The following is an 18103-nucleotide window of genomic DNA, read 5'->3' as shown; positions in this document are numbered from 1 at the left end:
TACCTGTACCTGCTCGGCCCCGACTCAACTCCCCTTTGGGTGGCCCTGATCTGCATGCACACAGCTTTCCTAACTGAGCACTCAACCCAAGCAAGAAGAGATGGGGGAAAAAGAGAGAGAAGGAAACAAAATCTTATTTTTATGGTAAACTGAGAAGTGACTGTAGGGCAATATCTCAGGTGCATTTGAATAAAAGCATTAAAGCATATCCAAAAATGAAAGGAAAAAAAAAAGGTCCATCTCCCTCTCCCACTGTTCTTTTTTTTTTTGCCGTTTACATTTGGCAGTCAAAACTGTGGTCAGGCGTTTGTGCAAGTGTTTATCTAAAGCTGACTGAGCACAGATAAAACACATTCGCCCAACTTGCCCAGTTTCAGCATTAATTATGTGTTAAATGCCCTTGTTGAAAACGCGAGTCAACATCCAGCTCGCTCTGAACTCTACTGAGGGTTGAACAATCATCGAAAATGCGCCATTCCCACACAACTACCATATTATTGTGATTCATTACACTTCAATTAACATATCATCAATGGGATCGTAAATCAATGGTGAGTGGTGACAAATGACAGATATTTTCAGTTTCAAACTACTAAACATCATTAATTCCCATCACCTGAAAGAGCCCCAGGAGCTAAATGAGTTTACCCAATGCATAACATCCATTTAGATAAATGTTCCATCATTTTAATGATGTAAAATTTGTATTGGAGAGAAAATGCAACAACGGGATCCTGATAGCAGTTGTACGCCTTTCTCCTTGTAATATAATGCCCATCTTGTAATACCTAAACAGATAATTGTCTCCATTTCAAAACAGCACAAGGCTGTAATATTGCCATTTAGAACAGTGGGGGTGCAGAGAACGTAGGGTGAGGATAAACAAGCACATGCTGCTTTACCCGGCTGGGAAAACCGAGCCCATCACACACTCCCACATTGAGATTTTAGGGAATAGAACAACTCCTGGTTGAGATAATTACCCACCTAGGTGGGTTATGTGCATGCTCAGTAAGAGGCCTACACTGAGAATGTGAATCAAAATGCAACAATTTCAAAAGACAAAGGAAACTAAGGAGCATTTTGCAAGCTCTTGTGCAGTCTTGAGAAGATGTTGAAGGTGTAGTGTGTTAAACAAAATGGAAAATAGGACAACAAAGATTTTGACAAAGAAAAACCTCAAAGTAGCTACCTGACTCTTGTGTGCAACTGTTAACTGGATATTTTTAAGAGTATCAGATAATCCCATAAATGTTTCTATTCTCTATGCAAATACCGCAGGCTTCACTTTAGTGATGAGGGTAAAAAAAAAAAACACACAAACATCATGTTTTCAGAGGAAAGAGACAATCAGAAGGGTTTTTTGCCATGGTAATGAACTGCTGTGGCTACATCTGACCACTAACAAAGACGTTTTATTCTGTCCACAAACCTGTGAAGTGGACTTCCCCATTTGTGAGAGGGTCCTCTCTAGTCCTAGGTATGTTATCGGTGCCTTTGGCTTTGTTGTAAGATTGCATGTTCAAAATATGAATTAATACCCCTCCACTGAAACGCACCCAATACCAACAAAAGGCCCTGCATTCACTGTGGACAGCTCTTCAGCTCCTCTAATGGACAGGCTCTCCTCTCTCTTCACACTGTGCAGACAAAAAGATGAGGGCCCATGAATATTTACCACTAAGTAAAGTTATTCCATTAATTACTCCAAGCACGCTTAATACTGTATCTGTGGCTACTTCTGTGGCGGCTTGTTAATGAACCTTCACACATCATTACCATATTAATTAATGCTCAACTCAATGGTTGTCAATAGGAGGCTGTCAGAGTTGTCTCTTGGTGCTTTATAGCCCATCACGGATGTTTCGGTCACTTAGTATCAGCATCTGAATAAATATACACTATCTATTTATCACGCCACAGCCTGACAGTGTGTTTGAACAAAACAAAAAAAATAGTGACTGGTTCAACACAACTTAAGTCCAGTGGATCCGTATTAAGAGCATTGTGTAAATAAGAGGAGGGCGTAGGAGACTTTTGGTTGTGTAGAGTCAGTGATATCTATATACAAGGTCATTGGTGTTTGTTTTTAGGGTGTGTGCAGGAGATTTTCCAAGTCACTGTCTGTACACAGAACAACAGGAAAATCTAAAGCATGACTCACTTTTCAACAAACGCAGCTGTTTACTGTATGATCTGATCTGCTAAAAGGGCTGACTGCACACTATTTTCTCCCTCTTTTCTTCTGAGATTTTATTAAGAAGGACTGATTAAATGAAAAACATGGCTCTGTCTCGTAAAGGCAAAAAAGTCAGCATTTGAAAAAGTAGAAAAAAAAAAACAAAACAAGCATTGTTGTTTTTTTCTTTTTGAAGTGATTGGCAGGACCCTGGCGTTATATTGTAACACCCACACAGACTGTAAACAACAGCACTTTCTGACGCGCAAACATACTCAAAACCCACCAATTAAACCCAACTTCAATCCAGCCTGTGCTTATTCTGGGTGTTTTTTTTTTTTCAGATTCTCTCTTTTTTTTTCCCCTCTAAGCTTAAAAGGCAACAGCGCAGTCTGGTGAATGTCAGGCCTGTCTGATCCCCCAGATTCTTTGGACCTGCCCTCACGTTTTGCTGAGCTAAGAACAAAGTACACAGAGTGCACACAGAGAGCTTTGCTGCCTTAATACCAAGGAAGTGGAATTTCACTCTTAACCCAAAACAAACAAGGCCACGCATTATTTTACATTCTTTAAATGAGCTCCTTGAATATAAAAATGGATACCAAAATGCGCACCACTCTATGTCTTTAAGAATTCTAATCTACTGATCAGGTAGCTGCACTTGTCAACTGTCAATGATTTTGTCTGTTGAGAGGTCACAGCCAAGCATGAAATGAGGTCAACACAGTGAAAAAGTTCAACCCTGATCCTGCATGTACAGTATAGCACACAACGGCCTAATGCACAGTGAACAATATGCAAACCTATTTTTATAACCAACCCCTTTTCACCCTGTCAAGTAGGAGGACTGTCAATTCTACCCAGTGATATCAGGTTTCCACTCTCGCCCAGGTCCCAGCTCATCTCTGACCACAGATCCTGTGCACTATTAATATCAATAAGCTGCAGATTCCATTTCCCCAGATGAAGACAAAGGGAGAACAAGAGGTGATGATCGCAGGGAGGAACTAATACCCTCTCGCATCACCACTGGGGTTACCTACTGCCATCACCTTCAAAGACACAATTTCTTTTTTCACACAAACTTGTACACACCGTTTCACACATAGGCAGGAACCTATGCCCATACACACGCCTACAGTTCTGCATGCACACCAACATCAGAGCAATGCAAATACAAGATAACTGCTGGTGATAGTTTCCAATCATTTGTAAATTTCTAACTCAAAGAACTCACGTTCCTCCATCAATCAGGTTAAACTATACATGACCTTTCTTCTATAGTTTCTGTAATTTTTTTTTTCTGTTTTCGTGATCTAACCACAATTAAAATGTACTGATATGTTGACTTGAAGATACTGAGATACAGAAAAAGAGAGTTTATTGACAATGATGTAGTACATATGTAGTCCATAGAGAAGTTTATTTCATCTTTCAGGCACTCTGAATCACCTCTAATTTCTGAATTTATAACCAGAAAGACATTACTGAATGTGAATATAACAAATGATCAGTGATCTGAAAATGTAAGAAAACTGTGACTAGATATTTCCATAGCTTTAATTTGTCTACTCCAACAGTGGACAACCAAACAACACCAAAAAATTACACCCACAGTAAAACCCATTGCTGTCTTCACCACACACAGCTACTCTGTCAATCCCCTACAGAACACACCTACAAACACACCAGCGTGCACACACATGCACCGGCTCCCCATAAAAGGCAAAAAGAGGAGGAGAAACGAAAACGAGAGAAAGTGTGGAAAGATAACGAAATATTTTACAGACTTACCAGTGAACAGCTAAACAGACTTTCATCATGTTCACCAAACTGTATATTGATGCAAATCGCCTCGAAGCCCTGAGTGTTGTGAAATCCACTTCTGGAGAAGAGGAGAAAGCTGCCAGTGAAAGAAGCAGGTATGGAGTAGTTGAAGTACTGTGTTGTAGTTGAGTGTTTGCATGTGTGTGTATGTGTGTGTGTGTGTGTGTGTATGTATGTAGAGAGAGAGAGAGGGAGAGGGAGAGGGAGAGAGAGAGGGAGAGTGAACTGGAACCAGAGTGCAGTGTTGAGAGGGACTGGAGGTATGTGGTCTAAACACAACTAAAGCTGGTGCCTTGCTCTAGATTAAATATGCAGGAAGAGGCCCCTTTGCATAAACACAAACACTCAGCAAATGAAGAACCGGCACAGAGCAGATGCCTGCTGAGAGCCCTACCTGTCCTGGCCTCTTTTAATTAGACAAGAGCAGGCAGAACAAATGAACATCAACATGGTCACACAAGGCAGAACAAAAGGATGGTGGGTTGGGGAATGGGAGGGGGGGGGGGCAAGAACATACTTCCTGAATCCTCAGAAATGTCCTTAATGAGAACAACAGAAGATTCTTGTTTACACCTTGTCAGACACTCAGTATAGTACATTTAAACAAACTTTGCTAATTACTTTGCTAATATTACTTTGTCAGATTGTTAATAAAACCCATGAACACTTCAACAGCTAACTGTTTAATTACAAGTTAAAACACTAATTAAATTTTAAAATATCAAATTTAATTAATTTAAGTGGGTCATTTTTTTGGTGTGGGCTTCCATTAAATTATGTCCCAGACTTAAAAATAAAATAAAATAAAGGAAACCTTGTGATCCTTTAATTCATCTTTACATGTGCTACTCCTTCACATATCTCCTGGTGGATATGGAAACAAATTTAAACAAAGTAAAAAACTGATTTATACCAACATCCATTTCCTCCCTCCTTGTTATTTTCTTTATCTATCTTTCTTTCCCTCCCTCTGTTTTAGGACAGACGTGAGTGGTGTGAGGGAGAAACTGCTGGAGAAATCTACCAGGTCATCAGAGTAAAAAAAATAAAATAAAAAAGAGGTGTGTGTTGGGGTGGAGGCTGCGCCCTTAAGAATGTGGAGAGCGGCATCAGCTGCTGAGTGACACATTCTGATGTGTGGCCAGTCAAATATGTGTCATATGTCATTTTCATGTGAAACCCTCTCAGATGGATCAGGAGGGAAAGAGGAAGGGGCTAAAGGGTGAGGTGACACTAGGTGAAGGGATAGGAGAAAGGGGGAATTTGAGGGGTGAAAGGGAGTAAGAGAGAGGGAGACAGAGAGAAAGAGAGAGAGAAAGGAGAGCAGAAATGAGACCTCTGGAAAATAAACATGGTGTAGGGTTTCAAAGGCAAGGGGGACACAGACATTCCATTGTTCAAGCCAATTATCAGTGGAAAATAATAACAACAGATGGATCCAGAGCGGCCAACTTGTGCCGAAGCACCCTGGCGCTGGAGAACAGATGATGAAATGTGAGAATGCAGTTGGAAGGGCGGGGGCAAGGAGGGGAGGGTGGATGACTTGGATGGTGGAGGTGGTGGGGAGGATGCTGGCCCACAGTCTCTCACACACACACACACACACACACACACACACACACACACACACACACACACACACACACACACACACACACACACACACACACACACACACACACACACACACACACACACCTGGTCAACACTTCCATGTGTTCAAAAGTGGCGCCTGATGATACATATGGGTCCCGTGTTGCTGTGTGATAAATTCAAATCAGCGCGTTCCTTTATGTTCAACAAAGCAGGGTCACTCAATGGTGAACACATGCTTGCATGCTGTAAGACGAGTGCAGTAACAACACTACTACTTGTACAAGTTAAAATGAAGATATAGGGTATTCGTCTTTTTTAACCCCTGATTTTCTTTGATTTAAAGCCGCACATATCCCAGATGACCCATTGTGATGTTTTCATTTGATGTTATCCAGCGTGCCCAAGATTCACAGACAGGCAGATGCAACAGTGCAGCGGAGGCAGACCTCATTGACTCTGGCTCCATTCACGGATCCCTCATATCAGCAACAGACTGACAGGCAGCGGAGAGGCCTACAACCTTAAAACAAAACCAATTCTCTGTGCGTCTTGTCAAGGGTGGGAGAAGTCTGCAGATAGCAGTACAAAAGATCTGCCCTTCCTTTTCACAAGAAAAGAGAAGTTTTCGTTTCATTAACTCCAGACTAAAGTGTAATTATCTCCCTATAGACCTTAATCACCAACAGAAGGATAATAGAACAAAAAGCTGTTTCTTCTTCAGTCATTATAGTATTTTTTTTTATGTTGTTCTTTTTTTTTCTTCTTCTCTGCACTTTAGATGAGTCAATCAAATACTGCCAAAGATTCATGGGGGCACAAGTAAAGTCTCAAAAAGTGTCAGTAGAAAACACTGAAAGATTTTGTCGATAAAATAAAGACTTTTGCTTCAGTATCTTTGGCCTATTTCTGTTGACCCATGGAGACCACGAGTGGGAGAGCAGAGGGCATCACAACCAGTGTGCTTGAACACTAAAACACAATTATTGAATTGTATATGATCTAACTGACAAACATTGCTTGAAAGTGCTTGTGACACTACATCCCAGAGATAAACCCCTGGAGGAGCGTACAGAAGGATTTCTACAGGACGAAAAAAAAAAAAAAGCTTAGATTTAATTAGCTTATGAAAAATAATTGCCATTAGCAAATCTCGTCAAATGGGGTTGAGGCATTTTGCTGGGGAAAAAAAGTCGTATTTTTGTAGGGTGAGGAGACAAAGGGTTTTCAAACAGGAACTGGCGGGCCATCATCCGTTTTAGTGCACTGACACCGAGGTCGAGTTAATTAGACTATTGTCATTTTAATCAGGACAGCTCGGTGGCCATCACTTCCTGAAAGAGCCAGTGGACTTTAAATGGCTGAGGTATTTTTTTGTGTGTGTGTGTGTGTGTGTGTGTGTGTATGTGTGTTGGGCCCGAGGTGTCACCCAGCTATGGGTTATGGAGTATGGTCTGGTTCTCTCACATGCTTAGAACATTAATGAGCTGGAGACAGACCAAGGAAACAAAGGAGCCTACAGGATCACCAGGGGAAACTACTCGCCTCAGCTCTACTCATGTCTCTGTTCATTTGAAAATAATTTAAATATCAAATATTTGAAATAATTTGCTTCTCCCTGGCTATCAGATTTGAATAGGAGTCTTTCACGTCTTCATTATTATGTTCTTCACTGGCATTAGCATTTAAAACGTAATTAATGGAAGCATATTTTCTAGGTGCTTACCATTATGTTACAATAATGGTTTATTTTTTCAGATTTCCATATTTTATGAAAACAATGGGATGATCATAATAACAAACCAAAGAATGGCAAATATCAAACTTTTGCTGAGTATCATTAATCAAATAAGAGTTTTAATTAAAGCTGACAAAAGACTGACTGACTCATAGAGAGACTGATAAAGATTTAACCTGTGGTTTGCTTGATGAAATTCACTTCTGGTAACGCTGACACAGTCTCATTTGAGCTGAGTCTACTAGGGCTCAAAGAGAGGGACCTGGGAGGAGGAGCTGGATGCTAAAGCTGTCAGAGGAGCTCTGCCAATCAGCAGAGGTGATAAGGGGCCCCAGCACAATAACACTACAACATCTTTGTTACTTTTCCCCTGGACATAGTTCAGGTCATTTGTGGACAAGGTGACAAAGGTAACCTGCAGACAAATGCTGGTGAACTTCCCCCCATGACACCCCGGTCAGCCCCAGGGCAGGACTGGCCAATGACATCTAGCCGAGCTTCTGAGTACAAAGTCGACAACTAACATATTTCATATTCTCCGACCTCGAGGGAAACTGCATTAAAAGGGACTGGAGCGCCGCTCACACATTTGACTCCATGCCACTTTTTTACTGTGTCTGTTTATGATTTTATTAATAGTTCCGTAAGTTCATCGTTTTTAACATTAGTCATTAATATTTCACCGGGAGTTAATATTAATCTGATCAGGAATTATCTTCCTTCAATAATTCAATACACACATTAATTATTCAATAAAAAGAATGTTCAGCATAGTTTAGGGGGAAAGAACTGAAGACATTCAATAGCTAAATATGAGAAAATGAAGCCAGGAAAGTCGCATTATAGCACCAAGTAAGCTAAATAGCAGCAAAGCAGTAATATCTAAAAGGCCAGTATCTTATGAACAACTTCAGCTGGAATATACTGCAGCTCATAGAGCTAGTCAATGACAAAAAGACAATAATGTAAAATTATGTCAATCTCCTCATTAGACCTTAAACTGCTCAGTAAGCCAGCCTTTAATGCACTGACTAACCAGGGTCCACAGGTCGCTGTATTGATTTGGGTACATTCAGAGATAAAAAAGACATGCAGACTGTGAAGCCTCTGTACCATTAAAAGCCCTGCACAGCCCAAGTTCCTGCATGAGAGATTTACAGGGATTAGATAGTGAAATAAAGGCCTAATCTTTATTTGACAGGAAAGCCAATCTTTGGCTCACTGGTCAACCTCTTGCGGTAGGCCCCTCTCACTCACCACTCACTTTTGCTGTACATGCCTCGAGCTTATTTGATAGCACATTTAGGATGCATATTACTCTTTGTCTGAGGTCTTAATCCAATTACCAAACAAAAAAGACAAAAATGTGTAATCTTTCAAATGTAGAGGCACAGTGCTACAAAGATATCATTCCCACAAACTATATCAGGTCACAACCTAACCTGCATGTGACTATTTCATGATAGTTATTTCTTTTATCCCTCTGATTGCAAATCTAACCAGTTTTCATGTGCATTTTAGTGACAGATGGAAAGAGGTATTTGATGGAGATTTACAGTGGAGATTGATAAACTATTAATCAGAGTGCTGAACAATGACACAATGTTTAAACACAATATAAAAACAATCTTCCTTAATCCTTAATTCCTTGATTAGCGGAAGCTGTTGTTGAACAGCCTACAGTATATTGCAGAATTAAACACTGCATTTTCAGTTTAATTTCCCTGTGTGTTGATGATTGCTACAGATGTCACAGCCTGGACTAGCAATCCTTCATTATGTTTAACCCTGTCAGATAGTGTCCGCAGCCCTGTCCTGCCCTCTCCGTCCCTCTATCTGTCTGCTTAATGTCTGACCGACAAACTGAACATCAGCTTTATGAGGAAGGTGAGAGAGTGATAAGCTCTGATTATGTGTATATTTCTAAAAGACTCTACACTTTATAACATAACGGTAATACAGTGTTGTGCATCGTCTATGTTAGCTAATACCCTTTGGCTAAATATGAAGCCACTGTTCTTTTGGCTTTTCATAGATATTGCACCATTGCTGGAGAATTGCTTCCAGAGAATAAGGTAGTAGATACTAGAAATGAGTTACACTCAGTTTTCTGATCAAGATTTCTGTTACGGTTCTGTTTCTGCTTCCTTTGTTGTGACAGTTAGAATTACAACGATTAACAGTCAATATCACTGACCACATTCTGACAAGCTAAAACCAATTTCTCAATTTTTACAGGAGAAGTTCAGCACTGCCAAAAAAGACAAATGATATGGTGACTTTTTCCAGTAGTGGCCAAACTCTGAGCACCTTGGATAACATTCACTTTTATTTTATTTTTTTATTACAACAGGGAAGAACAGTACACGTGAAAACAGCTGAAACTTGTTTTTACATTGATAAAAAATTAGGACTGCAAATTATAACACCATCAATGTCAAAATGCCTGTTGTTTAAACATGAATTTGTATTCTAGGTCAAATTTAAATTACTGTCCATTCAGTTTTGGAGAGCCTCTGCACCATATGCAGAGGCTCTGTAACATGGTCCATTACCTCTACAAAACGACTCCATAACTGCAATCAGATTAAAATATACAAAATAGTACTAGGATGTTAAAATCTCTCACTCCTGCTCTTTCACCTTTTCTTAATTACTAGACAGGCTTTTGGTTATGCTAAGGTATGTAAATAAAAATCCTGAGTTAAACTGATAACGATGTCTTCTGTAGCTGACACAGTTTGTCTTAAAGGATTAAGTCAGGGTTTTTTTGTTTTTTTTTTTTATTCCAGGAACTAACATTAAAAGTTTGTACAGTTGTCAGATGTCATATTCCTGTGACTGGCAAACAAAGGCTGTGTTTGTGTTCTCCATATCCTGTTTCTCCCTCAGCCTCTCTCTTCCTTGTATCATCCCCAGCTAGCAGCAGCAAACAGAGTTGTATGCAAATACTAAAAGCCATAATGTATTATATTGTTTGGTGTTAACATTTGAATATTTAAATGGTGCGTTTTAGATCTAGATACTCACATTTCAATTTCCATATACTGTCCATGCTGAATACAGACAGTAAAGTTTGCCCATATGGTAAGTTAGAGACTTGGTCAGCATATTTGCATCTTTTCTACAAAATATTGGTTTTTATGCCCCATCATTTTCATGATTATGTCCTTGCTGCATGCATACTTGTTAACAATGCAAGTTACCCATGTTTAATAAATGACTGCTGCATGTGGCCTGTGTCAGAGCCACAGAGCGAATCACCCACATACACGCCACTTAACCAAATTGGCATAGCTGATAAGCCGTATTTACATAGCAGTGTTGCTGGGCGTGATTACTATCAGTAAAACTTTCCCCCACGCTTTAATGGAAAGTTGGGATATAACTTAGTGTGGGATACAGCTGCCCTCAGGAAAATAGCTCAATTACACCTGTGAATATAAACACTTATGCGACTGTCACAGTGGTAAACAGACGCAGGGTAAGAGCGTGGAGTACGTGATCAGTCAAGGAGCTGTTACTGCACCTTCATTCATTCACTAGTGATGGACTCCAATTGGATTCCAAATGGACCCCCCCCCCCCCCCACCCGCACACAGCTCAACATGCAGCCGCACTATTTGCTTACAGGGCGGTGGCAATAGGAAGATTAAGCTGCTGAGAATATCATTAACATGTTCCCTGTGTAAAGCTAACGCTTGCTGCACGTTTATTGCCACTGTCAAACACAGCAATCAGTCTGCATGAAGTGGAAATCATGGCTGGACTCAGAGCAACTTTAGTTCTTGTCTGTGTGCAAGCCTCTCTGTTCTGATGCAGGGAATGGCTCAGTACACTCTGTGATAGCAAGTTCTGTTCAAACTGCAAAAAAGACAACATGCGAGCACTTAGAATAATGTCATATGATGTTATTTTGTCCTAGCACACTGCATTTGTAGTCACACAGAGTATCGAAAAGGACATCCCCTCTGGCTGTTGTCTCATTGGGAGCCTACCTGTCACACGGTTGATATGACGCCCTTTGAATGCAATGTGTACATATGATCAGAGCTACAGAACGCACGCTAGATGACAAACTGACTAGGGGTGTCAAGGCAGCCTACAAACAGGCCTGTCCTCTTCCAGACAGGAAGCTGGGAGCAGCAGAGGCACTGCCTTGTCTCATCTGCCAGCAGCACTCGCTGCCTCCCTGCCTCATCACAGCAACCATGTCTGATGGTGTGCGCAACTCCACGCTGGACGGCTGTTTTGATTTCAGCCTGTGTGACACATCTGTTGCTTGTCACGTTGCGTCGGGGGCCTGTCTGAGAGCTGAGCGTGACCGGGGCAAATGTGTTTCCCATCCCTCCATTCCTGTTTACAAACAGGGCTCACGCTCGCAAACAGGCCAGCATGGTGCGCATGGAGTGGGAGGTCAAGAGGCCTTGTGAGACACCACGTGCACCTGTGCAGGTGCTGCCTCTAGCCATCTATCCTCAAAGCTTGCTGCTAAGTATGATGTGTAGACAGTACACTGCGAAGGCTCTTTATTAAAAGATGCACTATCTGCTAATAAACCCTGTATGAAGCCTTAAGTAAAAGCTAGACGTAATTGCAGTGTTGATTGTATATAATATAAAAGGAAGAAGGTATGGATTTTGGTCACTTTATCATCCTCTAAGAATTCCCCATCATTGTACACTGCCTACTGAAAATCAATTTTTTTCTCTCCCATGTCTAATTGAGAAAATTTGCTACAGCTGTAAATCAAATCTCCATCAGGGGTGCATTCTCCACAATGTGCTCTTTATTGGCTTTTAAAGTACTTTGCAAGAGCATTTCGCCAAACTACCAAAATCAAAGATTCTATGCAAGACTCCCACTGTCTGCTTAAATAGATGAACGATGACCATGGCTAATTGGATCCATCCAATCCATCCACCTATGAAGTACACATGCTACATCAGCGAAAATCAAATGACATTGTTTCACTCAGTGTACAGCAAGTCCAGCACTAAAGAGCCAGAAATGTATTTATTAATGGGATGTTACAGTAGCTCAGGAGTGGCTGCATTCACAAGTGCTTCATTTCTATGTCCTTGTCTTTCCAATCAATATTCAAAAGTGCCTTGTAATTACACATTTAGAATTCATTGACATGTAAAGTGCCCATGTGCGGTCATAAATTGCAGCAACAATTTCTACCAGTCATTTTTTTCTCCATACTCTATTGTATGCTACTATTGTTATCATGCATTTCATCTTGATTAATTTTTAAATACCTGAACAGAATAAACAAATTAAAAATAAAATATATATATATAAGAAGAAAGTTAAGAGCAAAAGGAGAAAAACTAAGGTTTGTCTACATAAACAATTTGTGTCAGTATCAACCCCCAGCCTGTTATGTAAATGCAATCCCTCTTAAGAGGGTGGGGAAAAAAATCTGAGAAGGCTCATTTACATTGTCAAATGACACAACACTCATATTTTCCATTTACTATCAAACAGTTTTTTTGCAGAAACACTAATGTGGAAATGATCAGTGTGTGTAGCTCCGTACTGCAACAATGCTGCTTGTAAGAAAAACTGAAATCGGGTTGGAATGGTACACAACGTGATCGAACACCGTGACTGCCATTTTGACCGGCCTCGTCAGACCACAAGACAACACGTAGGAGCAGTGGCACGGCAGGGAGGCACTACGCTGCTATGGGGCTCTAATATATTCAAAGAGGGATCATTTACTTAAGGCTTGCATCCAAGGATCAGTCTGGCCTTCATTAGCCTCAATCTGACACGGATGTGAACAACATGTTGGCTTGCCACATGAACACTGCCCCTCCTCCCTCCTAACCCTCCAAGTGCTCAACTCCCCTCCCGTCTCTGAGACCTGCAAAGCAAATTCCTCTGGAAATATCACAGGTTGTTAGCATTCCAGAGAGAATCTTACATGGGTGTACACTCAGGCCTTAATTAGAGACACTATTCGATCATTCAGCAGCTGGGCTTTATTAAAAATATGGCTTCACATCGCCCTGCAGTCACCCCCGGCTCAGTGTGAAAGAGCTCACAGAGGCAGAAGAGTCTATGAAACAAGAATATAAATATTCATCATTTGAATACGTAGGGTCCCTGTACGGGAAATCGACGCCCCTGCAAAGCAGTATTTACACTCGCTTAAAACATTTGTGACATCTTGACAACATGAGTACTGAGTGTGATGAAAATATTGGCTATTTTTTATTAAACAACTTCCAAAAGATCACTTCCATATGATCTCCAAAATAAAAAATAAATGTATTAGTAACATTTCAAATCAGAGTTTTAACGTTCATGCTCATTTTCAATACTAATTCTGCAAAACCTGGTTGACACACAACTGTTCAAAAGTTTGGAGTCATTTAGAAACTTCCTCATTTCGAAAAGAGAAGCACATTTTATGACATCAAATCATTCAGAAACAGAATAGACATTATTAGTTTTGCAAATGTCATTTAATTAAATATCTACATGGGTGTATATAGGCCCATCATCAGCAAACAACAGCCCTGTGCCCCAGTAGCACATTGTCTTTTCTAATTGTGTTGAGGTTTCAGTGAAAAATGAGAAAACGCCTTTGCAGTTACAGCATCATGGAAAACAAGGACATTTATAAATGACCCTAAACCTCTGAACATATCTTCATATTATATTTAAATTCTAAAATCAGAAGTCCAGTAAGCTTCGACCTAAATGCCAGGACAGAACCTGTGCTACACTGACCTGGAAAGAGCCAGACACATGTAAACTATATCTGACCAAGGTCGACAGGGACTATAAAACAAACACCGGGTTTAAGGTGAAGTCTTCCCTGCATGAAGGTTAGTCATGTTTTGTGTTTACAGTACACTGCTGGCTTTGAATTTGTTTTGCAGTGTGGAGTCTGCCCGGGGTCATTGTTTGTTTTTGACGTGTTTATACACCACACAAGGAGTAATGACTTCTAGGATAGTCGGGGGATGCAGACATGATCCAGCACATTATCTGTCATTCTTCTTTACTTTTCAGGTTCACAGTCAACTTGCAACGGTCAACACTGAGATGATTCACACTGACTGGGCACCGTCACTGTCATCATGTACAACATCCTTCAAAGCAATGTAACTATGCATCTACATCAGGAAATGAGGAATTCGGTTATTATGCAAAACCTTGCTTATCAATTTGGGGGAATTACAGCTTTCAGCAGTTTCTTACTGTAATGTTTGATATCTTTTCTGAAGAGTTTTTTTTTCCAGAAGTTATAAAATAATGATGACTTTGAGGCAAGTCACGGGTCTTATTTCCGTGTTAACTGGCTTGTACTGTTGTCTGCTGACGTGTATGAGAAGTACTTACTTTGATCTCTGGCTCCACAGGATGTCACCACCGGAGTCTCCTGGCAGGACCAGCAAGCAGCAGATACAAGGGGAGGAGAGTAGAAGAGGAGATGTGGTAGGAAGGAAAAAAGGGGGCGGTGAGGATGGGGTGGGGTAGAGAGAGAGAAAAAAAAAAAGTGGAAATTATTCAAAACATCAAAAAAATTAAATATGTTCACCTTTTTCCACTATGACATTAGTCACCTCTGATTTGGGGGTTGGTTGTTATGTGTAATAGTGGAAGAACACACAACATGTCACTTTCAAATGATTCTTTATAAGTAAAGTAATAACCACATCTGATTATCTGTAGATACATTCAATACAATAAAGTAGCTCTGTCAATCTAATCAATTCTACTTTTACATTGTTATAATTTCTGTTTTTGTTGAAACTCTCAGAAAGGTGATAATTTAGTTCCATTATATTATGAGGTGTTTCTAATGTTCTGCCCCCCCTCCTATGTGAATAGGATGGCCAAAACATTAGAAACGCCCTATAATTTAATGCACTCCCATAGGACTTCACCACTCACTATGGCCTCAGTAATAGACAGATAGTAGTATGTGTTGGATTGCATAGACTGTACAATGTACCTCCTGTAATAAAGTGACCAGTGGTGTATTTAATATCTCAAATGACATCTCCCTTGATTAAACAAATAATGGCACATTACAAAACTGTAACTGATTCTAAATTAATTTGAGCATTGCTCTAATTGCATTCAAACACTGCTCCTCCCTAACCTTAGATGAAGCACTTTTTAATTAATGGCTTCTCAAAACTGAATCCCAACAGTGTGGATGGAAAAATAAAAATAGGGCAAACTTTTTGGAATTGGTTGTTTGGGGCATTGCACTGTCCTTTTCAAATGCACACATTAAAACTAACAGTTGATCTCTGTCATTCAATCTCGCTGCCCTGTGCCCCTTGCCTTAAGTCCTTCCCTCCGTTACAAACACAGAGGGAAGAAACTGCAAAATGTGTTTCCTGAAAGGGAGGAGAGGTGGAAAAAGCCCATCCTGCTCAGAGAATCACCGCCGCCCCACCAGAGCCGCTGCCACTGGCCTTTCTGCAGAGGCAGCAAAAGTTCCCCGAGAGGGGAGCGTCTGCCAACTCAAACAGGGCTCATTCTCATCTCTGTGGGCCGGTCAGCCGCCCATGTGGGCCTGTGCTGGCTTCCTGAGGGCTCGCTGCAGCTGGAGCACTTTGAATAAAGGTAACAGCAATGTCACAGCTACTGTAAACTTGCTGGGCTGCTCCTGTCAGCAGGACGTTCCCAATCAAAGCAGAAGCAACCCCACCTAAAACACAACGCATTGTTTTTTTTGGTTGTTTTTTTTTTTTTTTTTTCTTTTCCACCGGCCCTAAGTCCAAACTTCCCACGAATCACAAAGAGAGCACACAGGCAGGAGGGCAACTGCTGTTCCCTGCTCTTGCCAAACAAATGCCAAGAGACCAGGAGTGACATTCAGCTCAGGGGTTTAAAAATACAAGCAATTTGAAAATGATTAGTCTTATTTTATTGTTGAGAGCCTGACACAGGAGAGGAAACCAGAACAATCAAGCCGACTGACTTTTTTTTCTGCTGAATTTAGAAACACTAATTAGTTTTGCTCTCGTAAAGTCAACCTGAAAACGACCAATTAGAAAGTGAAAATGAGACGTGCAGAGGAAACAAGAGCTTGTCATTTCCACTGTTTAAGTCCCATATGCACAACTTTACTGTGATGACTTTCACACACACTTGAGATGATTGGCATGCCGCCCACTACACTCGATGTCACATACACACTCTGTCCAGTTAATGGCACTGTACACCAAATAGCCCTTTGCTTAGTTAGAAGGAAACTATTACAAATCTGTATGGCCACATCAAACCCAGGCTGAGCAGCTTGGGCATGCAGATGTCTGAAGCACCAGGCTGGGAAGAGGATACAGCCCACAAGGCTGACCACAGCACCAGCTGGTTTTAGCTATAAACCAACCACGGCCAAACTGCTACCCCCTCACAGGTGCTGCCTTGTTTCTACGAATTTCCTCTTTCAAGGGTACTGGAATAAATCTACTGTATGTTCGATAATAGCAGCAGGGGTTAGTGCCTTCATGTTCTTAAGTTTCACACACATGCAGTTTGTTTTACCTGCTGAGTGGTGCTGGTTGAAGATTAGCCAGTTATTAAAAATTAACGTTAAACCTGTGGAAATTATCCTCAGGAATCTTATTGCTATTCCCCGAGCAAACAGTAGCAAGTGTTTCATCACTGTCGGACAGAAGACGGATGGGCTGTCAGTGCTTTCCCTTGTCTAGGATTTAGCTCCTGGGCTGGGAAGTGGCTAAAAACGGCCAGGGCTACACTTTCCAGGCCTGCGCCTTTTACTGGGAGTAATTCTCAGATGCCAGGTCGCTGCCAACGTCCTTGCAGCCAATGGCAGAGAGGCCAGCAAGTTCACATTAACTGCAGAGTGTAACTGCGCTGAACATCTGCTCATGAATGAGAGCACTGCCCACTAACTCACCGAGTTGAGGCCCACTGATGAAAAATTCAACGTTCTCCTCGCTGGCACGCTTGTTTTGCACTATTCTCCTGAGCCCCCAGAATTATATTAAGAGAATTTCAGCACGGCCTGGTGTATCTGAGAGAACAGCTGGTGCTGAAAAGGGATCTGCCGCTCTGTGAGAGCTCAGGGACTTCACACGGGATCTGCCTTCTCCTACACCATTTGTCCTTGAAGGAAAAAAATATCAGTGTTACCCAGGTAATAAGAAGAAATCAGAGGCTACATTTAGCTGATTTCACCACCCATATGTGCTACAGCAGACAGAGCATAACCAGTGCAGGCATGAATCGATATAGAGTGGAAAGAGAAAACAGAGGGGCAATTGTGACAATAAGTAGCTCCCACGGGACACCTATTCACTGCACCTTTCTTTTGTTTAGCTTGTTTTGCTCATTAGATTGTTAACTAGGTCGGATCTGCCCTCAACCCTGCGATATGAAATCAGTCTAATCAAAAACAGAAGCAGTCTGTTTGAGGGTGATTACATCAAAGACTTTACTAACTATGAAGGCAGTCCCACAATCCTGTCCTTCAATTGCTGCAATTATGTGCCTGAAAAGTTTAAAATATCCTTTGCAAGACGGCGTGGGCAAAATATATCTCTGACTATTAGCCAAGAGAAGCAATTTTACAACAAGATAAAACCATGATAATAATCATAGAAAATCATATGTCAATGTATTCAGTGACATGAACTGACAAAGTTTTTCCTCTGAAGATGATGAAACAGCTTCTCAGTTTAAAAATGTTAAGTTTAAGGAAGTGATGACTCCTGCCAAACACTAAGAATAAAAGATTACCACACTCAAGTAATTTCACTTCT

At 41.0% G+C, this 18103-nt stretch overlaps 1 protein-coding gene across 6 annotated transcripts in view; it reads right to left on the bottom strand.

Moving 5' to 3' along the window:
• Positions 1 to 18103, bottom strand: part of foxp1b (forkhead box P1b) — a 139613-nt gene that overhangs the window by 92059 nt on the left and 29451 nt on the right. For 5 of the 6 annotated variants that reach the window (XM_026347154.1, XM_026347150.1, XM_026347148.1 and 2 more), the window contains one exon: positions 14700 to 14739. The gene's annotated coding sequence lies outside the window, so the exon portion shown is untranslated. Of the gene's footprint in view, positions 1 to 14699; positions 14740 to 17238; positions 17448 to 18103 lie in introns of all 6 variants that reach the window. The other variant, XM_026347149.1, reaches the window with a different exon arrangement.

This window comes from Anabas testudineus, chromosome 5 (genome assembly GCF_900324465.2).
Source record: "Anabas testudineus chromosome 5, fAnaTes1.2, whole genome shotgun sequence".
Lineage (NCBI taxonomy): Eukaryota > Metazoa > Chordata > Actinopteri > Anabantiformes > Anabantidae > Anabas > Anabas testudineus.
This window is presented reverse-complemented; position numbering and strand designations above follow the sequence as displayed.